The sequence below is a fragment of the Gymnogyps californianus genome, chromosome 1 (genome assembly GCF_018139145.2).
Source record: "Gymnogyps californianus isolate 813 chromosome 1, ASM1813914v2, whole genome shotgun sequence".
Classification (NCBI taxonomy): Eukaryota; Metazoa; Chordata; class Aves; order Accipitriformes; family Cathartidae; genus Gymnogyps; species Gymnogyps californianus.
The window spans coordinates 163482475-163507091 of NC_059471.1; the positions used below are offsets into that span (position 1 = coordinate 163482475).

The window sequence follows — 24617 nt, forward strand, 5'->3', positions numbered from 1 at the left end:
AGTATAAGCCCGCTCCTCCCCTCCACCCTCTTTCTGCCATCTCAGCTCAACCCAGTCTCCCAACACAACCTGGAACATTAGTCCCATACCAAAGGAATTGAAACAGGAATAGGGAAAGGAGTGGGAAGAGAGAAACCAGGGTAAATAGGGATAGCATGAAGAGCCCATTGGCATGCAACCAAGAGCCTGCACAGACCCTTGCTACAGCAGAAAACAGGATATCAGGCACGTACAGGGAGATGGCAGGAGAGCAGATGCGAGAAGGTGAAGGTTCAAGTGGTCCCTGAGCTCAGGGGGTAAGAAATAGCAGCAGGTAGAGTACAGAAGTGAGCCCCAGCATGCACAACGAGCTCAGCCTTCAGAAGCAGCAACACACCAGGCAACCCGCTAGCTTGGTGTCTGCTGTGATGGGCATTTTCATTATCGACGGGCATGGCACGAGAAATATAGTGTGAACCTTCCACATTAAACAAGGCTTCCCAGTCCGCCCATAAATTTATTTTGCTATCAGGCAAACCCAGATCCACCAATATCAACCACTTTTCCTCTGAAACAAGCCTCCACTTACAGTCTTGCACCAAACAGTTGCCGCTGTTCCATTTCAGCGCTGATGAGCACTGCAAGCCCTCAGGACCCACCAACCTGAGAGGCGGCACAATCCCAAGAGGAATTTACGCATTCCAGCCGCAGCCAGAAGGCGAGCATCGTCAGTGTGACCCTTCCAGCTGGCCGGCTGACGTGTCAGACCAGCCCATGTCCCAGTTAATCAACCTGGAGCCGGGCACCTTCCCACTAGAAGTGGAAACCTGGCTGAATGGTCAGCAGAACAGCAGGGAAATACTCCTGGTCTAGCTGGCCAGCCACCTGTTTGGGAATGCGAGCTGCACAATGGTCTCCGAGCACATCAGTCAGTTGTCTGGTTGTTTCTTACATCTGTTCTGTGTTCCCAAGTCTTGGGAGGATTAACAGCAGAGAAGAGCTGGATGGGGAAAAGCAGAGAAGGCAAGAACAAGCTGACATACTGCAAAGGGAAGGGAGCAGCAGGCTGAAGATGGGATCTTACAGTAGGAAAAGTGGTTGCTACAGTGCGGAGCAGGAGCTGGGGGAAACGGGAGGGGGCCGTTAGCAGAAAGAAGGCAGGCGAAGGCATGCCACCACAGGGAACGGGAAGGGCCTGTAGCCCAGGGAGGATAAATTAGATATTGCTGTCAGAGTCTTACACCAGCCCCTAAAGCCTCTACCACTGACAGGGGGGCTCAGCAACAAGCAGGATCTGCCACAAGCGTGTCCACCCGGCAGCTTCAGGTAGTCATTTAAGGTATCTCAGGTCCGGACTATTAAGTACCCTGAAGATAAGGACACAGACCTTGAATTTGACATGACAGGGTCACGTGGAGCTCGCACAATGAGAGAAGGATATGCTCCCAGCCCTGACAAGGACTGCACAGCTGCAGCTCGCACCTCCCTTAGGCTCCTCAGAGCGAGCGGTTGCATACCCAGCCAGACTGCCTTTGTAACCAGCCCCCCCAGCCCGTCAGGAGGGCCTGAACCCTGGACCATGAGCAGTGAAAGCACAAACCTCCACCTCACGCTTTAAATAATTAAACTCTGTGGGAGCAGCAGCAGACTCATAAAACTCTTACACAGACCAAGCCAGTCATTAATGGGGGTCAAAGATGAACGCTCTATTTTTTTTAAGTGTGCTTTGATGCGTGGGGAGAGTGGTGAGAGGAGATCTTCATTACCCTCTCTGGTACCTGATGAATTTTTCCTTTCCTGGCTATCAACACCTCCTACTTCCACCCGAACCCCATACCGCTGGCAATCATCCGGACAGCCAGAGACAATTAGAAGGTGTGTTTGGACGACATCTGTGCTAGCCGGTCACCTGCAGGTAGGGAAGCAAGAGGCCTCGCTGAGCAAAGCCAGGCTCTCCCAGAGGCTCAGCCGGTGCTTATTACGAGGTTTGGGTTTCACACGGATGCCGCCGGGTGGAATCCCAGGGCCAGCGTGATGCTGAAAGTCATGCAAACCACAACATCACACACTGTCTCCCCTACAGCAAGGCACAGAGCAGAGCACAAGCCAGTAAAATCTGTCGGGATTATTAGCTTGGGCTCAGAGCCAGAGCTGGGAGCTGCCACAAGGGCAGGGAGGCTGCCTGCAGCCCTGCAGGTCAGCGGGAAGGAAGTGGAAGTCCCCTGACAGGCAAGGAGAGGCAGCAGGCAGGAAAGGCAAGACACAGTTGAGAAAAGGTCACAGAAACACGAGTCTGACCCACCCCTTCTGGCCTTAAAATACATATATACACACATACGCGTGAGCTTCTCACTACTATGCTTTGTTCAGACATTTTAAGGAGAGCTCTGCTCTTCCCACTCTCTTTGCATTCCCTCAATCCACATCAGTTTTGGAAATGGTTCTTTAGGCTTTCCATCAATGAAAGCCTTGGATGGAGAGAAGGGAAAGCAGGTTGTTTTGGGGAAGGGGTCACCACATTGACACAGAAAACTCCCCCAGCAGCACACAGGGATGTTGGATGCTCTATCAGCAGTGCCAATTCCAGCCTGCACTGGCCAAGCTTCTGCCAGCCTGTTTTCTCTGCTGCATTTGCTCTGTGTGGAGGAGAGGCCACAGACTGGAAGTGGCTCCAGGATCTCTGCTACTGTGCTGAGAAAGTGGCTGGTGTAGCAAAGCCAGCTTCTATTTATTATTTATAAGTAGTACTGATAGATGCCCCTTTTTTCAGGTCACTAGGAACCTTCTCCCAACAAACCCCAATACTTGCGCTTTCAGAGGGAAATTAAGAACTCCACACGCAACACCAGCACTCATCTTTCCCAGCATGGCAAAAGCAGCAGCCGTTACTTCCATTATTCTTGGAAATAAGGGGGAAAATAGCTAGGACTCTCGAGCCTTGGCACCTCTTCCCTCCTGCTGTTTGGCTACCAGAGCTACAGTTACTATTCAGGGCAGAAGTGCTCAACAGGGCACACATTCCAGGGGGCTGAGCCATCCCGTGTGGCCAGGCTCAAAATGGCAGACAGCGATGAATAGGATAATTAGAAAGTACAACAGAAACCGCAACACAAAAACAAGCGGCTTCTATTACAAGAAACAGTTCTATGGCATGGTTAGATCCATCACCCCATATGCTGGGTCGTGGTGGTGCCTCAGGAGCCTGCTGCTATTATCTGTTTGCAATCACATTTCAGCCCATCTTTCTGCTTAATGCACGAAAAGCAGAGCTAATCAGATTCGCTCTCTCTTTCTGCTTAATGTCTCCAGTTCCCAAGCATGCTCTGTACTGCTTCAATTGATGTTCAACTAACACTAGCCAGGAGCACACAGTGGAAAAAAGAAATAAATAAAAAATGGAACTACCTATTAATTTTAGTCCTTCTTTCCACCTATTATGTCTAAAATTCCTTCTACACTTGAGCTTTGCAAACAAAAGTCAGGAAATTCCCGTTTCCCTCTCTACACCACACCCAGCTCACGTATGAGTTCCCTTCTCCAAACTGCTCCTCCAGTGGTATCTGGGCAATTAATTATAGCACAGACCTATCAGGCTTGCCTCTCACTCTCTGGGACAGCTTTTTAAAATATTTCCTGGCTAGGAACCTCCACAGAAGGATGTCTTCTGCTGGCACCATAATAGCCCCTCTTTGTTAATCTATTTGAAGTGACCATCACATGCTCTCCTCCCCCCTCTCCTCCCAGCACTATTTAATTATTGCAGTCCTACACGGGAACTCTAACGTGCCCTCGGCATTTCCAGTCTGAGGACAAGCAGGGCCCTGGAACGGTTGCTTCCTTCACCGCATTCCTTCGCACTCCACAGGGCAGCTGGAGCATTGCTAGAGTCAGCTATGATACCTGGATCTTCGCTAGAGCAACCAACACAACAGCAGAGAAGGCCCCAGACTGGGCGGATTGCATGAAAATTCAGCTAAGAGATCCAGGAAAAGACTGGCTTACAGGAACACGCATCATCATGAGCCAGGTTAAGCAGCGCAGGAGGAGAGTCACCCACTACAAGCACAACTGAAGATTTGCCAGAAGAACAACAAAAAAAATATCAGCAAGTATTTACAGGAGATGAGAAAGAGATGTAGGTGGAAGACAAAAGTGCCAGGATACATATCTCTGTCCAGGAGGAGTGAAAAAAAGGGAGACTGCAGAGATGAAGCCCCAGACAGCCCCTGCATCTGTACACATCCCCCAGCTAATACCCACTACATCAATCAGAACAATGGCAGCTCCGGAGAAGACCCCAATTATCCAGCTCCTTCACTAACATCTTCCCCAGAGGCTGCATGCATGTGCAAGGGGATGGAAGAAAAACATACTTCTCAATGAGATTACTTACAGCATTTTCTATATTGCCCCCTCTCTTATAAATGTATCTTTTAAAAAAAATATTGCAGCTGGCTTATAAGTGTGTCAGATTTAAAAAAAACATATTCTTGAAAACAAAGACACTTTGTGCTCAGCATATCCAGTGGCACCATTATTTAATATCAATACACTGGTTCTTTCCTTTATTCACTCCATCCTTGGAACACAAATCCACTGTAACAGCCACCCAGTGTATAATCTTACCATGCAAAGCAACACAACCCTACAATAATCTTTCTCTTGCCATAATGTCTTCACATACCAACAAGAAGAATTTAGGCTTAAATGCTTAAAAAAAACCCCAACCAACTGCAGTACAGCATGAAACAAATCTCTAATAACTCTCAAGTTGGAGCAGATTCCCTCGTCCCTCCCTACTACTCTCCTTATTTGAAAACGGCTGCACAAACACTTCTAATTTGTGCACCACACCGATTGCAACCTGCCCCTCCCGCCAGGTACAGCCGCTTGGTCGGTCCACACATGCATAGGCTCACTGCATCCTGCTGCCTCTGGCACACTACTCTTCACTGACATCATCTTCACTTTCATGCTGTATAAAATTCACCAGGCAGACACAGTATCTGCTCCTTTAGCCATAAAGCAATCACTGTAGGCCAACAGACGCCTCCATCTAGTCTCCCAAATGCACACTCTGACCTGCACCGTGCCTCTGCTAAGTAGACGCTCGGGCATGCATCTCGTTAGGTGACACATCCCCCCTTCCCTGCAGTCAGCAAGGGCTAATGCAGATACACCGATCCACCAACGGCAAAGCCGAGGCAGAAACACTGTTCACGCCAGTCAGCAGAAGCAAAGTTCGCCTTGGCCAGTTCCCACAGAGTCTGAGCTTCAGCACACCCCTGGCTTCACCACATCCCCAGAGCAAGACGGCACCATTCTGCAATACCACAGCAGTGTCCCGCAAGGCCTTCCCAATTTCTGCTGGTGCCTGAAAATTAGTTAGGCAGTAGCACCTGGAGCAACTGCAAGTCACAGTTCAGAGATGGAGAGACTTCCTCCTGGTGTCGTGGTACTCAGCTTCAGGCCTGGCTCACAACGGGCATGCAGAAAATTCTCTGGATGTTTCCCTGCCCTTGCCATTTATCCTGGGCCTCAGGGACAACCTGGTCCCACCAACTCCAAGGCCTCAGTCCAAACGGCTGCCATCACAACTTTTGGGGAAGCTCTTTCATGAACTCAGCCTACAGCTATCTCTTCAGGCAGTCTCCTTTTGCCCTCTCATAGGGGATGGTTATGGCTACTATTTTTTGAGCCCTTTAATAATAATATGAGCCTAATAATAATAATAATAATTCTTAGGCTCATAGCAATGTGCTGTTAGCAATGGGCTCTCAGGAACTACAGCATGTCTCTTACTGCAGAGGCAGTGAAACTCAACCTTTTCCCTTTTTTTCCCCTTTTGAAAATAGTGCTTGGGAATCAAGTCAGCATCTGGGAGGCACACAAGTATATCCCGGGGAAAGAATGAGAGGAGCGGAGGGGAAGGGAGGGACCTGAAAATGAAGACTGAGGGCGAGGTTTCACATTACAGCTGAACCAGGCTAATAGTTCACTGCTGCCAAAAAAGGGGGGCCCCATTTCCACCTTTCTTTCATTCCCTACCTTTCACTGCTGGCAAAACAAACCTCGCCCCTCCTGTGCGGCAGCTCTGATACTAGCCTGAACCTGGTGAGCAGGTTCAGCACTCTGTCCCAGGAGAAAACTATTCACTTTTTTATATTTTTGGGCAAGTCAGCTTTCCAAAAGCTGAACAAGCTGGATCTGTTTAGCACCAGAGTGGGCACAAGGCAAGGTATATGGCCACAGAGCCACGAGCAAGGCATGACCACCTCTCTTAGAAGGAGCAAGGGGTTAGATTGGTTCAGCCACAGCAAGAAAATCCATCCTTACCCACGTGAAACCGCGGTTTCACCCAACAAGTATACTGGTCAGCACAAAACAAGGGGCCTAGCTGAAAAGCCTGCAATAGAGGTGTTTGTTTGCTAATAATCTTAATAGGTAAAACTCCCTGTTTTATTAGGCTCTACCTACCAATAGCATTTCTGAACTGGATGATGAAGGCAGCCATGTAGGTAAAGCATGACACTAAAACTGAGCAGACCCAAACCAGACAGAAATATGAGCAGTACTGCAGGATTTCCAATAATAATTGTGCCTATTTCTAAACTGGACTCTGTTATTATCAAACAAGATGGCTGCCTTCATCACTATGCTCAGAAATGTCTGTTTTCATTACAAACTTAACAATTAGTTTCAGGGTGCTCTTGATAAAGCATTTTTCTTTCCCCATCAGCTTCTACATCATCAGATGAACAAAAATAATGTAGTTCTTTTCGATTAAAAAAAAAAAACCCAAGCCCATATTACTCCACTGTCTTTATTCCTCTCCACCTCCTCTGCTCAATTACTAAAAGCAATTTACAGACAATAAATGTAACTTCACAGCTGCCTGTATGAAGTATTCCCTTCATTTTATAGATGAGGTTACAGGCTATACAGAAATTAATATCAGCGAGGTCTACTTCAAAGCTGGATAAGCAAGAGGAACAGATGAACTCTTAAAGAATACAGATCATGCCTGTATTCTAGTAAAACCAGTAATAAAGAATTAAGGATGTTACCAGTTGGATATAAATTCCTTGAATGTATCTGCTTAAATACAGTAACAAACAAAAGCTTGCTTCGAGGTTTTGCTTGGTTTTATTCTGTTTTTATTAGGAACAACATCATGAGATTTCAGATTTACAGCTTAGCGTCCCATAGACCAAACATGCTCGCTTTACTAGTAAACACATGCTTAACTGCTAACCTCAGGGACTCAAAGAGGGTCTTCCCAGTTGGTGCGTGATCACCAGGAATCTGCAGCTAGAAACTCTGTACATAATTTTAATCAATGAAGATAAGCAAGCCAGGAGAGAGTCCAACATTTTCTGCCATAGCCTCACAGGCTTTGGCAGGGCTAGGAGGAGCAAGAACCTACGTCTGTTTTTAAAATCGCCAGTGGTGACTTTGGAAAAGCACCGGGAGTAGCAACACTAAAGGAAAAAAAAAAAAAGTACAGTTTTGTGCAGGCACTCTTCTGATGATAACTGCTCCTTAAGGCTTAATAAAAATGCATGGCCAACTTTTCTTCTTCCACACATTAGCAGAGCTCAGAAATAGCACCTGAGTCTAGTTATACAACTCAGCAGGCCCAGCTCCTCCTAGGAAGAAAACACCACTGGCACGCAGGTACTCCAAAGGCTGAGTCATCTGAACAGTCCCTTCAAGGGAAAATAATCCTATTAAGAATCGGGGTGTTGGTATTGAAGACAAAAAGGAGTGTTAATTTTGGCACTCCTTAATTACACTGGTTCCACTCTGTCCATTTACTACCAAACCTAACACCTGTAGGTTAGTAAATTCACCACCCTCCTCCATCCATCTCCAAGGTCCTTTCCTGACACCATCCCCTCTTTAGCCAACAACTGCCTGTCATTGCCCGTACGTTTCCTTATCCCTGACTAACACACACTAGTATTTGTACAACCACAGCACTTGGAAAACTAATTTAGGATTAAGGCCTTGATTTCTAGCCTGCATACAAATACCAGGCATGCTTAAACCAACAGGGCGTTGTGGACTTCTGTGCTGTGACTAGCTTAAAACCAAAAGCCGTATCACGCACGCATCAAAAAACACATAGGCTTCAAGATGGACCAAAAACCCAAACATAACACAAAGGATTTGGACTTGTAGAACCTCTCACATGGGGAGAGCTGATAAACACAATAACACTTCTAGCAGAACTGCCATTTTCTGCATTTTCACTGCAGCAAGTACAGATGTTTGTGCCCACTGATACTTGTGCCCTTTTCACCCAAGCCTGCAACGGCATCACAACCTCGCACTAGCCCCGAAAACGGCTCAGCAGATGTAGCTACTGCAGAAAGCGCCTGCCCGAGCAAGTGGGAGTCCATGCACAGAGCACGCAACCCATGCTCCCCTTTCCAGGCAAGGTCTGGGGTGTTCATGCCAACCCATCAAGCCCCGAAACCCCCCAACAGCTGCACAACAACAGCAGGAAGAGAGAGGTGACCTAACAGGCTTGAACAGGTAGCCCTGCAGTTTAAACTGGCACCCCGATGTTATCAGCAACGCTACGGGACTCCAGAACTCAACTCCTACCATGACCCCAGTCCAGCAGCCCCCATCCGCTCCACCTGTGGACAAGCCACAGCACTCCCCCCTCTCCTAAACTCTTCCAAAGGGCATAGACTGGGACAGAAACCAGTGGCTCAGGCTGAGAATTTTGGTTTTGAGGTTGGTAGATCTGTTGTGGAGACTGATCCACTGATATTTTTCTAATATAAGGAATATATAAGATGCCTAGAATTTGATAGCTGCTTTTTAATTAAATTGAAATAAGTAAATCACAGCCTGTTGCCATGGAGAATGAACAGACACAGCCTCTTGACTCCGGGGCAGGATCAAGCAGGAGAGTCAGACAAGGCTGTGAAATTAAAAACACCTATTTTAAAGCAAATGGTCTTGATAATTAGCAAAAAACGTGGCATAGGGAAATAATATAACCATATGGCAGGAAGTGGTTTTCAAGGTGAACTACAAAGCTGTTTTAAATAAATGAATAAACTGCTGGAGCTGCTGGGTCACTCGCAGAATCATATATACAGGATTAAACGTGATTTAAAAAATACACCAAAAAAATAGCAATTAGCTCTTCTTTCACTTTCCTGCCTATAGCCTGCATCTGTGTCTGTTCTTATTAATGACTCGTTTCAAGTGACTAACGTTTGTACCTATTTGCAGTTACCAGAGAGCCGTCAAACTCCCATGTTTTCAAAAGCCTTGCGGTTCATCCTAAAGCAAGAACCAAGTTATGGGATATAAAACCTTTTATCTGTTACTCAGTGTCATTACACAATCCTGGCCAGGTCATCATACACTAATAACCATTCCTGAATCTGCGCATCCCTGTTATGACTTCCATGACAACGTGACTTTGGCGGGAATTTGCCCTCCGCACACCACGTATCCGATCCTGTGCTACATCTCTCAGGAAGCACACCTCAGAGAGAGTCAAAAGGTAATGCCAGTCTGTCAGGGGGAGGGAGCACGGCCTTCAGCACAACCTTGGCTGATGGACCAGAGCCTTGCCCACTCCCTTCCCAGTTTGTCCAGAGCACAGGGCATCAAAATATTCCACCCCTTCCTGCTTCCAACCTCACCTGCTACCAGCTCACCCCTATCAGCAAAGGCTGCCCAGAAAGATGGGGCTGGATAGTTCATGTTGCTCCTATACCACCTCTGCAGAGAGGGGTATTGTACAGCAGTTGTCACGACCCTTTTAAGACACACCTGCTCTGCTCAGATCTAAAAGGGCCACAGCAAGGAAACTCCCTCATCACCTTTTCGAGCCCAGCCAGGGCAAATATGAGCAAGACTGTCTTACAATTTTCAGTGAGCATGTGGCCAAAGTGCATCAAATTCATAATAGCTTAAAAATACTTGAAATAAATTGTACCTGATGACTCAGTTTCAAAAATGTGCTGTACATTTTTTTGAAGGGAAGGGACAGATGAACTAACTTTCACTTCAAACCTCCCGTCCACTCTAGGAGAAAAGCCAACCTTTTCTCCTATTTTGTGAAGACACGAGTTGTCAGCCACAGTCATTAGTCTTCCATGGCAGCTAATGACCCACATGAAACAAACTGTCAGGGTCCCAGTCCAGGCCCTCATGACACAGCTGGTTACATTAAAAACCAGTCACATTCTCAGCCCTAATCAGCAGTTGAGCTGGCTATTGACAAGTTCCCGTCTGTTCCCCACCATGACCAAGAAACACCCACAAAGGGAGGGGAGTCGGGACAGGAATCTTAGGAAAAGAAGGGGTTGGCGAAAAAAGAGCAATTAAAATCAGTATTGCCTGCTTTCACAGTTCTGCCTGGTTTTGGAGCATTTGCTGCTTTAACTGAAGTCACACTACATAAGATTCGTGGCTTTCATTAAAAATAAACTCCAGGTCCAAGTCTGCATGAAGATATGCATAAACTTGCAAATCTGGTTCACCCTGAAGGATGTCAACAAGGACCCCAACGCCACTCCTGAAAAACACTGGGGTGGGGGTGGAACAAGCAGGCTAACTCGTAGTCTTTGAACAGTTGAGGCTGACAGCAGTGTCTGCCCAACCTCCTCGCTCATGCACCCCCTTTCTTTCCAAAGCCTGAAGCGAGAGGAGCTGTGAAACATCTCAGGACACATTAGCCACACTGGAAGGTGCTACATACCCTCGGCTTCCCCTCTCCCCCCTGCCTTCCCTAGCGTGCAGTCAGTTTCCTGCTGCTTGAACCACAGTCCTGCCCCACCACCTGAACACAAATGGCTTCACCGGGGCTGTTTCTGCCCTCACAGGCACTGAGCACCCAGAGGGCAGCGGGTGGCTTGTTTCTCCTCAGCTCGTAGCTTTACTTATGTTTAATTTTGACTTAAAGAGAAGAGCTTTAACACAATTATCAAGGCCAGCCTAGCACCTCCCTCTGAAAGGGAACTGTGGTTTCTCCTCCGTCCCCGCAAGCCAAGATAACTGTGCAGGGGAAGACTCCTTCCCAGGGACACTCCCAGTTGGACAGAGCCAGGGTTAATGGGCGCCTGCGTTAAGAATCAAGCCAGGCAGCCGCTTGGCGTATGAAGGCAGATGCTAGCCATGCCCGAGAGTAGATTACTTTCGTATCACAGCGGAGAGGGTTGCAGGCCAAAAATAAAATTAAAAAAAAAGAAAGAAAAAAAAAACCCAAACCCCTCACACATAAAACTGTTCCCTTCAGCAGCACTGCACTACGCTGTACACACAAAGAGGGGAGAGCACTCACAGGGCCGAGCTCCCTGCCCAGACTGTCCACAGCCCCCCATTCCCATCACTCATGCTCTCCCCTTGCCCACTCTTCCCCAAACTCCATCCTGCCCCTGTGCCACCCCAGCTCCCTGCAAGCCCCTCCTGCACCACCAGCCCACCTCCCCAGGACCTCTTTCTCCTACCCACAAACTTCTGCTGACCTCTCCACCCCCAACACCCCTGCCAGCACCACACTCTCAGCACCCACATGTAGCAAAACCAGGGGAGAGTGCTTCCCAAACACGAAGAGGCTTCAGACGCCAGCCTTGCCGGGGTATTTTTCACCCGGTGGCGGGTCTCGCCATGCTGCTGCCTGGGCTCCCGCTGGGAGTTTCCAGCTGTAAAGCTCGGTGGCTGCAAGGCCACTCGAGGAGCATGTGGCACATGTGTGCGCACCCGCCGCTGTCAACAACTTCCAGTCACGGTCCCAGTGGGCAAGTCCCAGGTGGGCGAGGGGCTGCCGACCACCGCCAGCAGTAGTCTGGCTTAGAAAGGCAGCTCGTAAGTGGGATGGTGCTTTAACAAAAATAAAGATCACCTTAAGATTCTTCTTAACAGCCAGAAAGGTCACGACGTGTTGGTCCATAAGTGGGGGGGGGGGAGATGGGCGAAGGGAGGGGAAGGAGGGGGGAGGCAATGCACAAAACCGCACAGCGTTAACTGTTTGTTCGCCATAAAAAGAAAATAAAATGAAGTAACCTGAGATTAACGACGGCTGCACACAGGCAGCCGGACAGAAACCCACACGAGGGGATGAGCGGCAGCCGGCGGGAAGCATCAGCGCTTCCCCCCGCTCTCAGCAGCCCCAGAGAGACTGCCCCGCTGCCCCCGCCACCGGCAGGCCCGGCTGCCGGACCCCCCGCGCACCGGCGCGGAGCCGCCTGTCCTTCACACGCGGGGAAGGCGCCTGAGGAACGCGAGACGCGAGGGCGGCAGGTCCCCCTCCCGCAGCGCCCCGTCCCCCGGGGGGCGCAGGGAGAGCTCGGGTTACGGCCCGCTTAAAAACAAATAAAACCCCCAGTAAACGCCGCACAGGCCGGGGGAGGGGACGGACGGGACGGGACACAAAACCCAAGGGATTAAAAAAGTCACCTCACAACAAACGGCGGGGTGGGAGGAAAAGGGGGGGGGGGGGGGGGTGTGCCAGTTCTCCTCCCCCCCCCCCCCACGCCGCCGCCCACCGCCCCCGTCAGGGTGAGACCCCCGCCCCGCCCCCAGCCTCACCTGCCCCCCACCCCCACCCCGAGGTGGGGGGGCGCCCTCGCGCGCAAGGTGCTGCGGGCGGGCAACCGCCGTAACAGCCGCCGCTTACCTGTAGGGGCCGGCCCTCAGGGTCCCATGGCAGCCCCGTCCAGTCCCGTCCCGTCCCGTCCCGTCCCGCGGCGGGCAGAGGGGCTCCCGATTCTTTGTTGCGCGGAGGGGCGCGGGTACGGATCCTGTCAGCTCATGTGACGCGGCGGGCTCGGTCTCCGGGGTTTTTCCTTGCTGTTTTTTCCTCCCCTCTCCCCTGCCCGCCCTCCGCCGGCGCTCAGGGCAGGCCCCGCAGCCGGGCGCGGGTCTCAGGCCCGACTGGCTGCTGGCAGAGCGGCGGCGGCGGCGGGGGAGGAGGAGGAGCCGCCGGCGGGGCGGGCTCCCTCGGCAGGGCCGGGCGCGGAGGAGGGTTCTGGCATCTCACAGCGCTGCCTGGAGGGGGAGGCGGCGGGGAGGGCGCTGCCCCAGGCCTTTGCGCCCCGTCGTGTGTCGTCCTTCCCCCCCCGGCTCCCGCTCTCGCCCCCGTTTCCTGAGAGGAGGCGGCGCCGCGGGCCTGCCCTCCCCCGAGGCCTCGGTGGGATCGGCCTGTGCCCCGGCCCGGCAGGCCCCGCTCCGGGGCGGGAAGGCCCGGCTGCGCCGGGGGAAAAGGAGCGGCGGTGGGCCTCGGGGCAGGCGCCGGCTTTCCTGGGGGAACGGCCGCCGGCCGCCTCACGGCTAGGGGGGTGTTGCGGGGCCGCGGGGGCTCAGGTAGGCAGGGGCTTCGCCCGCCTCCTTTAGCGTGAGGGAGCAGTGGCTAAAACGGAGCCCGAACAGTGGGTTTGTTCCCCTCTTGAGGCTGCTGTTGCTGCACTTCGGGCCCTGATACATAGGCCTGGGCCTGCCGCAGCAGTCTGGAAAGTAAATAAAAACGTAATTATGTGTGTTCTAGTTGGGACTCGCAATAAAAGAGAGGAAAACCCCCTGTTTTCTCTAGAAGAGATCAGAGAACTAGCAGTACTGAGTCAGATCAGCATCCTGCCTCTCAGAGTGCTGAACAGACAAACCCTAAGGCAGGCTGTCGGCTCCAACAAGCGGACCGCAACGCTGCCCCAGGAGATCCCCCCCCATGACCTGGTGATCCTCTGGTCAGGCACTTCCCGACCCACAGCTGTGGTCTGTATTTAACAGCTTCCAAAGCATTCTTCTTAATGCATTGAGTCTTTTTGTTTTAACCATGTGAATTTTTCGTATCTGCTACATCATGCAGCAAGCATCCAGCTGTCTTCTTCAGACAGCATTTAGTCATCTCGTTTTGTTTGCCAAGCTCTAAGTGGGGGGCAGAGAGAGATCACCTTTCTGCAGCTCTTTAATGCCCCAATATGCCATTTTTCTTCACAAGCCAAGTCTGAAAAACATTACACCACCAAGCCAGGCCGTATATAGGAAACACAGATGACATTTCTATCAGAAATGCGGTCAGCTCAGAAAACCTCGGACTCCTCCATCAAATACAACTGCAAATTCAATGGGCAGCTTCCCTCCTGCTCTAGTCGGTCCCAAGATGGCTCCTACGCTGGCATCAGCTTTCTAGACACCACAATTGACATTAAAAAATGGCACCCTGCAAGCTAGCACATACACAAGAACCTACAGACCATAAAACTTCCTCTATAAAGCGGATGCAGTAAGACCAGCAGCCATCCAAAACACACCAAGAAGCTGTGAGATTCAGCCAGCCCTGCAGATATTGTTGCACCTGCTCTGAGGGGAACAGTGGTGATCTGCTTTATCCAGCAAGGTCACTCTTCCAGCGAAATAGATACAAATTTACTACAATAAAGATATGACAGCAACAACAGCGATTTTTGAAAATCTCTTTTCAAGGGATCAGGGTTTATTTGGTGTTTGTCTAGTGCAACCAAAATTAACAGGGACTGGCAAAGTCTCTGACCACATTAGCTTTCTGCAAATTTGTTTTTCTGCTTTTTATTTTAGAGTGTCTACTGTAGCGTTCCCTCCCGCAACCATGTGCCCCTGATAGCGATAATATTCCACGCTAAAATCCACACATAAAATAATCTTTTAAATTACTGTCTCTGAAAGATTTTTTTTCCCTGTGTCTCTTCGCCTAACCCTTCAGGCTCTCTCTTTCCCAGCTCATTACAGGAAGCAAATCCGCAGATGAAAACACATGAAATAGAACCAGATACCGCCAGAGCATCAAACATGAAATACGCCAGTACCGCTCCACAGACAGCATAATCAATGCCCTTCCTCCCATGGCAAAACCGCCGAAATTCTTTGTTCCAGCATGTACTCGTCCCAAATCTACAGTTCATCACTTCATCCAGCACATGAGATACCCCCACAGAAACCATGTGAATGAAACTAAATAATTGCTGCCTTAGAACGAGCACATACAGCCAGCCAATAAAGGACAGAAACACGTACTCATCATTAGGAGAGTATTTGTCAGACAGCAACAACTCGAACCCCTCAATCCTTATCCCAAAGGAGACCTACAAAATGTTCCCACAAGATAAAGCTCGGAATTAAAACTTATAATCCCTAGATACTAAAGCTCATGGATTTAATGGAGATGTTGCCTTGCTAGCCCGTTACAGCCTCCCTGCTGACCTCTCCCTTTGTCACCAGCACAAACAACCCTTTTTCACTAGTGGTTCAGCAGAGAACCGGCAGCCTGTCAGTCACTTCTGCTCACTCCCCTTTCCGCTCCATAGGTGCTCCTTTTTTTTCTCAAGTGGTCAAATTGATTAATATAATTAGAGCAATTGCATCTAACCTGTAGTTAGCTTGCATATGGCTGCTTTCTGTCAGATCTGATAAAGAGACCCTGAGCCCAAAAGCTTGTTTGCTTTTTCTAGCTCTATCAGTTGATCTAATAAAAGATACTACCTTTTGCCACAAACCTTGCTTCCCTAGGATCTTTAGACCATCACAGCTACACCACCACTTTTACTTTTAATGTCTTGCATGCTTTAACCGATTCTTCCAGATTCTCTTATCTGTGAAATAGAATATGATAAAATGTATTCCCTTCTGTATCGATTCTTACACTGTTTTCATAAACGTAATATCCAAGTACCTTCTAGGACTGCATTACCAGATCTGACTAACATCTGTCACATGGAGGGTTGGTTTTTCTTTTTCTTGTTCTCTCCCCAGGAAGAAAATGATGCGTGGCGCAAAGTGTTTTGGTTTTGTGAGGGTTTTTTTTTTTCCTTTCCTCTAGTCACATTGCTCTGCATTTGTACCAGAGAAAAAGAGGACAATGGCAATTTCTGTGATAGACCTTATTCCCAGGGAAGTTAATTTCAGAGTGTTGAGCCACCCATAGAAAGCTGTCTCCTGCACAAAGCAACATTTTAATATGTCGTTCCCCACCAAAGAAAAGCTAATCTATATTCTTGACATTTGGGACAGAAACTTCCTAAGGAAAGAACAGCATTTCCCTTTCTCCAGAAAAAGAGTTTCAACCCGTGATCCTCGGTATGTGACGTTCAAACAGATTGTTGCAGATTATTAACATACAGGCCAGCGCTCTATACAGTTATAAATAGGAAAATCTGGAAACCAAAGAGAGTAACATGCCTTTTAATTGCACTGAGGCAGATTATCATAGGACAGCTTGGACGGGAAATGGTGGAGACAGACTATTTCATGCTAAAAAGTAGAATTTACTTATGTGTAAGGAATCACACTGCTGTTCCTCAGAGGAACCCTGAAATGATCCCACGTGTCTAAAAAGGCAGTAGGTACAACATACGAGCTACTGAAAGATAGAAACTGAGGTGAAGAGAGGAATCATCTGTGCTCAAGCACTGAAAGCAGAAATACCAGAAGACCTCAGGGAGACAGTAGACAGCAGATTTAATATGTTTTTGCAATGTGATATGGCAGCAAAAATCATGCCGTTAATTTAATTTGGGGTTGTAAAGGCAGAGACCTCTTCTCAGAGATATAGGCAATAGTCCCATTTTTTAATATAGTGGTGAGACCGCAATTTGAAGACATGTTTAGTTCTGGACAACTCGGTGCTAGCTAGATGTCAACAACTTGGAGGGAAATAAAAAAAAGAGGAACATAAAATGATAAAAAAGCTGGAAGGGATTACAGCGTGTGTAGGTTGGCCAAATAACAACTGTGAAGAGCATCACAGGAATTGCGTATGAGAACTTCAGGGGTGCAGAAGCACCAGGGAGCGAGAAAGACTGTTTAGAGTTGTCTGAGGGAGTATGAATGGTATAAATGTAAATTAAATTAAGCAAAGGAAACATTAATCTACAAGACTGCAAGACAGCATCCCAGAGGAGCTCCCATCACCTGATTCACACAAGACTGGATGGAGCAAAGCCCACAAGAAACCACTTAAGAAACCCTGACTGCAGGAAGGGATTAGATGAGGACAATATGCCTTTGGGACCATTTAACTGCCCACTAACTGGGACATCTGCAGAGCAATAGGTCTCAGCCCAGTATATGGTGGAAACTTTCCCTTCTCTACACCATTGCTGGAGACACTTGTAGACCAAAATAACCATGCTTAGTTCCAGCAGGTAACCATGGAGGGAGTGCTGTATTCAGAGGGCTTGGGGGGGTGTGGGGGGTGTGTATTGTCAGAATTTTTCCCTTTTACTACTGGGATTTTCTTGAGAGGTCACTGGCTCATCATCTGGTAAGAACAGCGGTGATGGCACTCCGGTGTTTTAATATTGTCACCATAACATTCCCTTGGATTACAAAGACCTTTGAGTAGATGTCCTGGACAGCACTTACCTCTCCCAAGAAGTCTGTGGCATCCAGATACAGCAGTTAATTGGAATGATAAAAATCAGAGGCTTTATTATTCCTTAGTTAGAGGGATGAGATCAAGATAAGTCCTTTTTCTAACATAGGAAAGCCAACTTGAACTTGTACCCATAACACCTTTACATCACAATGTGCCATCTTATATTGTGGCCTGCCTGTCATACAGAAAAGCAGACCTGACAGTGTAATATGTTCCTCTCAAGCAAGGGCTGATATACCATGTTGCTGCTCATCCTGGATGTGCCACACACACATTGCTGGGGGAAAAAAAAAAGAGAAAAGGAAAAAAGCCCAAAGAATTTTATAAATGCTCTATAAGGCGTTTGAATGTCTTTTCTTATTTGGTCTATATTTTTTTAATGACACACCTTAGGGAGGCATGTGCAGTGATAATTATCAGTCCAACCATACACAAAGCACACAAAGGTGTAGTCCCCCACAACTGTTGACCTTAAATGGCCTTTCTCTACATAGAAATGTCACGATCTTCCTGAAGGAGACCTTTCTGCTTATTTATTTAAATGAAAAACATGGCCTAACACGCACAAGCATACAGCAAATGTAAGTGTACTAACATTTGGGTTTGAGATAGTCTTGTAATGAATTGCTGAAGCATATGCTAAAATTAATTCATCACACCCCCCTAGTTTATCATGAACTTCTGACTGTTTCACTTGCACTCTGCCTAATGGCCCATCTTTCTCAGGACAACATATGTGACAAACCTCTCTGTAATTTCATGCTCTAACCTTGCAGGCTATGTTTAAAGGGGGGAAAAAAAAAAAAAGGAAGTGTTTTCTCCTTTCTTTTAAATGTGGCTCTTGTCTAAGTGCTAGGACAGGCACTGTCAGCTCTGAAAATTCAAGATTAATCAAGCAATTAAGAATTGATATCTAGTGACTTATCATGACTGGAAATGAGAGATGCTGCATTCTTTTTAGCTCTGCAAGAACCCAAAATAGCTAACCTGATTTTTATGGACAGCAAGATTATTTTAAATCTTTTGGGGAAGAGAAGAAGAAGAGTTACAGCTTCTTCTATTAAACTGGTTTCTTCAAAACCCCCATCTGCGTTTTGCACCGTTCCTTAGCAAAGGGCCGGTCTGTACAGAGGGCCATGCCGGGAAGAGCTGCTATACTTCAGATTCACGCCCTGCCTTGACCTGAATGAGTCTGAAAGAGTACAGAAATCCCAAGAGAGCAAAAGCTGAGCTGAAGTTTTACTTTCTCTTGCCCATGTGCTAGCGCAGCGCTGCACTGCTTGAATAAACAACCCAATCGAGCAGGAATTACATCACCTCAAAACTGTGGTTTCCTTTAAACATTAAAAAGAACGGCAAGCATTTCCATTCACGTAATTATCAGCATTATCACCTCTCCTCATGCCTCCTTCTTCTCCAGCATCTAACTGTTGGGATGGTAGGGACTTCCTTGCCTCCCTTCCTCGTGAGCAGAGAGAGCCTTTGCGACTCAGCTGCAGCCATTTGCTCTTCCTTGTCTAAACCCTCTCGACAAGCTCAGGAACTTCTTCAGCAATCAGGAAGACTTTATAGGGTAGATGAGCAGCAACTCAGCACATTCCCTCCATAAACATTTATTTGGGGAATTACAGCATACATATTTGGGCTTTCCATGGTAATTTGGCTCTGACGAGCTTTCCTTATTGCCAAAATGGGGATACCTCCGTAAAAGAGAGCAGTAACTTCTCCTGCAGCTCTGCTACCTCAGCAAACAGACCTCAGCCAGGCAGACGTGTGCCTGATCGATACCTGCATGAGAAATCAAAAATGAAAAGCAAAGTGCTGCAGAAACCAGTGCTCGTGACTCAGGAAGAAACTTTTTTTTTTTTTCCCTAAACTGTAAGGAGCTCAGCAGCTCCTACTTACCCAGCTACTGGCTCCTACCTGGACAACCTGATACAAATAAGAACATAGGAACCTGAATCCTGACTTCACCTCTAACCCTCTGCAATTTTGGAAAAGTCATTTAACCTCCTGAGTCTCCATTAACCTCCTGAGTCTCCATTTTTTCCATGTATGAAGCTGAAATGTCATACTGAGCCTTGCAAGGACTTCTGAAATCTTTGATTTTAATGGCACATGTCAGTGCCAAAAGCACCATTAGCGGCATTACAGGGCTAATTCCCTCACAAGGGAGGGAAGCTCACTGTGGTACAGGTATTTTGGGTGCAATTATTACCCCTGGAAGTGCTCAGATATCATTGCATAAAATTGTAGGCAGACAAATCTTTCAGATGGGATAGAAACCAGAGGCCCTGACTCGTTATTGAAAGACATAACGTTTTGAAGAAGCCCATATGTTAGCTTTTCCATGTTCACCCTGTTCCAATTTGGATAATTACATTCTGACTCCTTAAAGCAGGGTGGCTGACCTGCCTGGCCCTACCAGCTGTATATCCAAATCTTCTTGTGGCCCAGAGCGATACAGCACAACCCACATATTTCAAAGAGCTGAAGGAGAAGAGGAGCTCCAGAAGAGGTTCATCAGCTGGTGAGGAGAAAGACTCCCTCCCGGAATGGGAGCCCTCCCATCCTGCCTGAACAGTCCTTGCCTCAGGAGCTGACAACTTGCCCTCCTGTGTCACTTCTCACTGGAACCTGCCTGGACTTGTCAAAGTGCCATCGTGCTTTGTCCCCAGGTGGCTGTGTCGCTGCAGCACTGGTGCTGTGAACCTTGCAGATCCACAGCTCGTAACACAGTTCGGCAGCTTAAAGGCCTGGTTATTAATAGTGAAGTACCTAGTAACAAACTAGTTACTAATAGTAACCTGCATTTCTGTTTTATCATTAACAAAGAAAAATATTTTATCCCTGACAGTAAGTGGAGACTAGCTTGCTGTAGCATCAAGCAGAGAAGACATTGAAGGTTCACATTCTCCTCTTCCCTTGGAGATCAGGTAGTCACTGGTGCTCTCTGACCTTCTCCTTTCTTATTTATAAACTCTTAATGATACTTCACTGCGCATAGCAAATCTTGACCACCACAGAATCCCAAAACACAGAAAGAGCGGTATCTGAGCCTTCATCAGCTTCCTGACACACAAAGAAGAGGAGCAGCATATGCTGCAAAGGATTTTTTCACCATGGACACACAGTAAATTTTCCCAAACCCAAGATAAGATGCCGTTTCCAAACAGTGAAAGAAAGTGGTGGCAGCTCCAAGCAACCCCCAACATCTGGCCAATTTTGCATTTCAGATGCCAGTCTGACCCAATGACGGTGTCAGCAGCCACTCTCCTGTCCCTCACTTGGGCAGCCCTGTGCCAAGACACTGGTATCCGATGAATCTATTTCTCCAGACTTCATGGATGCAAAGAAGAGGAACCTGTCCTGTCCCCATCTCTTCACAGGTGCTGGTGGCACCTGGGCCATGGTGTGGAGCTGTGAGGGGTGCCAGAGGCACCAACCCCAGGGCTAGAAGACAGTCATGGCTGGGGATGTTCTGCATGGCTGTAGGTGCCCACCCCCAAGAGTCTGTGGTCTGGGGGCTACCAGGGGAGCTGGCAGGGGGATGTGGGCAGGCAGGGGACAGGAAAGGGAGCAGAGAGGACCTAGGGCACCATCTGGTGGCTTCACTCACTGCCTTCCCTAAATCCCTGTCTCACAGGGTCACAGTATTGCATGGCCAAGGGCTGAAGAAACACCAGGTCTTTCCAAGACACAGCCCAGCAGGAAGAAGAGACCCCTGCCCTTGGCCCAGATTTGCACACCCTTAGGGCACTGCTGAGTGGGACAGCAGTGCAAACCAGAGCAGTAATAACCATTTCACTTGAGTGCTGTTCAGTCAAGCACTTCCCTTGATAAAGAACCAGCCCTAGCTGGGTATTTAGAGATGATTTACAGTAGTGAAACCCCTAAGAAAGAAAAAGAAGAGGACAAGAAGACAGAAGTGATGAAGGAGAACACCTTGGACTACACCTTGGACATACATTTAGTTGTCGTTATCCACCACAGCAAGGTCTTTCTTATCTACAGATAAAGGCAAAATACAGTTGGCGTGTTTCATACGACAGAACAGTACCCATGCAAGAGCTTGTCCTCTGCAGAAAAGGATGAAACCAACAAACCAATGAACCAATCAAGTGCACCCCGGTTTTTGCCTGCTCAAATTAGGATTTGCTGTAAAGCATTGTGAAGGAGTTGTTTTAAAGGGATGAGATGACCTCAGTGTCACCAACGCCCTTTGCAGCAACGCCAGCTAAGAGAACACATTGAGAATGATCACGGTGAGAGACTGCATCTCTCAGGACCAAAGGCTCACACCTGGTGGAGAGGGCAAAGGATCCTAGTGCTAACACGGCGCCTCCTTTAGAAGAAGGCAGGCAGCGCATTTCCACCTCGCACCACTGCTTACTTTGATAATGGGTCTCCACTTCCCTGAAATCCTGTCCATACAAAGGGATAATTCAACACCTGGGAATCAAAGATTATACCACTGTAACCTGAGCGCATGCTCTGTGCATAACAGCACCATGCTGGAGGAAGCAAATGAAGCTGAGGCCGTTAGTGACACAGTTTTTAAGAGGAATCCATTCTCAACATTCATTTTAAAGCAAAATGTGTAGAGTGAACACAACAAGCCAGTCATCACCTCTCACCTTTGTGGAGCTGGGGGAGCCGATCCTTAATTTCTCTTCTTTTTTTTTTTTTTCAATTGCTCAACAGTTAAAAATGAACTCCTTTCCTCTTGCTAGTAATACTCATCTTCTGCATCTATTCTCATGGACCATAGAGCCAGGTAAGACAAAAACACCAAATGACTGCCTTTTTCCTGAACAAATCTCTGCTACAAAGTAGCTATACCAATATTATATAAATTATATTTCCTAGTCTCTCCTACCTGTGCCTGAAGGCATTTGCTCATACCTCCTTGGAAAACTCCGTACCATTTAAAAACATCCCTGCTCTCACAGTCTTCTGCTTTATACCTTTCTCTCTCACACACTCTGATGCTACTGCGGCTGCCCATGCGCACGATGCTAGAGAAGTGGTATTAGCTTATGTCTGCATAGCTTCAAAACTTCCTTTTTCTCATGCAGCAGCCTTTTACCCTTGCAGGGCCAATCCAAAACCCACTGAAATCAACACAGTGACTCCCCTTGACTTTGGCAAGCTTTGGCGCGCAGCCCAAATCCCCAGACTTGCCAGTGTTTGTTGGAAATTTTTACTTTTTCACTTAATTGATCAGAACCTGGTGTGATTCTTCCAGTACTTTAGCACTGACTGTTCTAGAATAGCCTTTTCTATTCCAAATACCGTTCTTCCTCTCATGTTTCATTTTAAACAGCTTCAGCTGTAGAATTGTTCAGGCATAAATGTAAGAAACACACTATTTAAAAAGGTAGACAGAAAGACAAGACAAATCAATTCACTGCAAAGTGAGATCCTTGCCAGGAAATTTCCAGTAGCACCCAGTATTTTTAGCAATTATAAAATGTAAAAAGCAAAACACAAAAACTAAGCAGCATTATTTTGAAAGTTTTCACTTTTCATCTAATCCACCAGCTTCTTCTGAATATTTTATTGCCATACTGCAACATATTTATAATTCATATCATCATTTCTTCACATTTGTTAAGGAAAGGAATTGTTATACCTGTACAATCCTCTGTAAATTCTTCTGTGAACACAAATGTTTTCTGGTCATATTAGTAAACACTAAGATTTTTTACTTAAAAAATATTTATTTATAATTGTCACTATCACTTAACAAATGGAAAATGGGTCTAATAAGCCATGCCGTCTATTCATTGCTCTTTCTGAAATGAATTCCTCAACACTGGGAAGAGAAAAAACATTTTCCCGTGGTTAAAGAAAGTCCAAATTGCATGTTTGAAATCTCTTCTAATAAAAAGAGCAAAGCAATAAGCGGATTATCTCTTTAAACATAGTATAGGAAGGCTGGAGGCCCCGGAGACATTTTCCATAGCCTCTATCTCTGATGCATAGCAACATTATCTGCAACTAGAGAGGGTCCTATGACCCTGGAGCTCAATTTTAATTTGATCTTCTTCTTTAAAGAGGTTTCTATGATTCCTCTCAAGTTATGCTGCATAATCTTACTTGGGTTGGTTTTGTTTGGTTGTTATTTTGTTGTTTTTTAATCTGAGATAAAACAGCCTCAGCTTTTTGATCCACTGGTTTGATCGTGTTATATGGATATTTAATGCAACCTCTTCCCTATCAGAACTAGAATATGCATCAGCACAAATGGTAGGCAAGTTCCAGCTGACAGGAGAGAGAAGAGCTTGGATAGAAAATTCACCTCTAGGGCCTCCCTCCTCCCTCCAGTCATTCTAAGTTTCAGAACTAGTCTACCTGGCCAAATAACATATGGGGGTGGGGGTAAAGGAGCCTTATACCCTTGTTGGGAAATACTGGCCAGCTGAAACAAAGGCAAACCTATTGGTTTTGGTGGGGCAGAGGTACCATGCCTGCTCCCACAGAGGCTCAAAATCCCAAGCGATAACAACGCCCATTGCCAAGAACAGGAAATTGGGGAGCTCGGCTTAAACTTCTCTGGGCTGGAACCTCGCCCCAGACCTGCTTGGTTTACGCAGCCCTAGCAAGGGAGTTTCCTCGGGTTCCCACCGCCTTGTTCCTCTTCCTTGTTCTGGAAAGGGCACTGCCACTGAGACATGTTGCCAGGCAGGGATATTTTCTCTCTTTTCCTTTTCTCCATCTTTATCTCTGTCCGTGCATCCAGTCCTCACCGTATACTGCTGATATTGCTGAAGGGAAAGCATTTACTTGGAGGCACTGATTTGAGTCGACCGAGTATGGTCACAGCAGGCATCTGTGACTACTTGATGGGATTAGCAGATTATGAGAAAGCATGTTTCACTGTGGGGTTCCTGAGAAAGGAAAAATGGGCAGGTGGATGCTTGGATCTCAGTTAAACTATGCATGAAGGCCTGATGGCCATGTCAGGAAAGCCGTAGGCACAGGATCAGATGGACTGCTGCAAGTCAGGATTGGAAGATCAAACCAGCAAGGAGGGAGGTCTCTGGATTGTCCTATCATTTACAGAGGATTGAGATTTAAGTATTTCAGCCAGGCCAGGTGAGAGAAACCTGCACAGTTCCCATCTGCACCATTTCTAAGACACGTGTGAGTGCTTGACAAAAGCAGCTTTTCTTTTGCATCAAACGGCTTTGCTGCAAAATAGCTTTGCTGCATCAATGCAGACTGAGCCCCGGTGGGATCTGAACAGATGCAT

At 47.5% G+C, this 24617-nt stretch overlaps 1 protein-coding gene across 5 annotated transcripts in view; it reads right to left on the bottom strand.

Annotated features, from left to right (window-relative positions):
• The window catches only part of TCF20 (transcription factor 20), a 128891-nt gene extending 116129 nt beyond the window's left edge, over positions 1 to 12762 (bottom strand). For 4 of the 5 annotated variants that reach the window (XM_050895012.1, XM_050895003.1, XM_050894995.1 and 1 more), the window contains exon 1: positions 12632 to 12651. The gene's annotated coding sequence lies outside the window, so the exon portion shown is untranslated. Of the gene's footprint in view, positions 1 to 12631 lie in introns of all 5 variants that reach the window. The other variant, XM_050895028.1, reaches the window with a different exon arrangement.
• Between the last annotated feature and the right edge of the window lie 11855 nt (positions 12763 to 24617).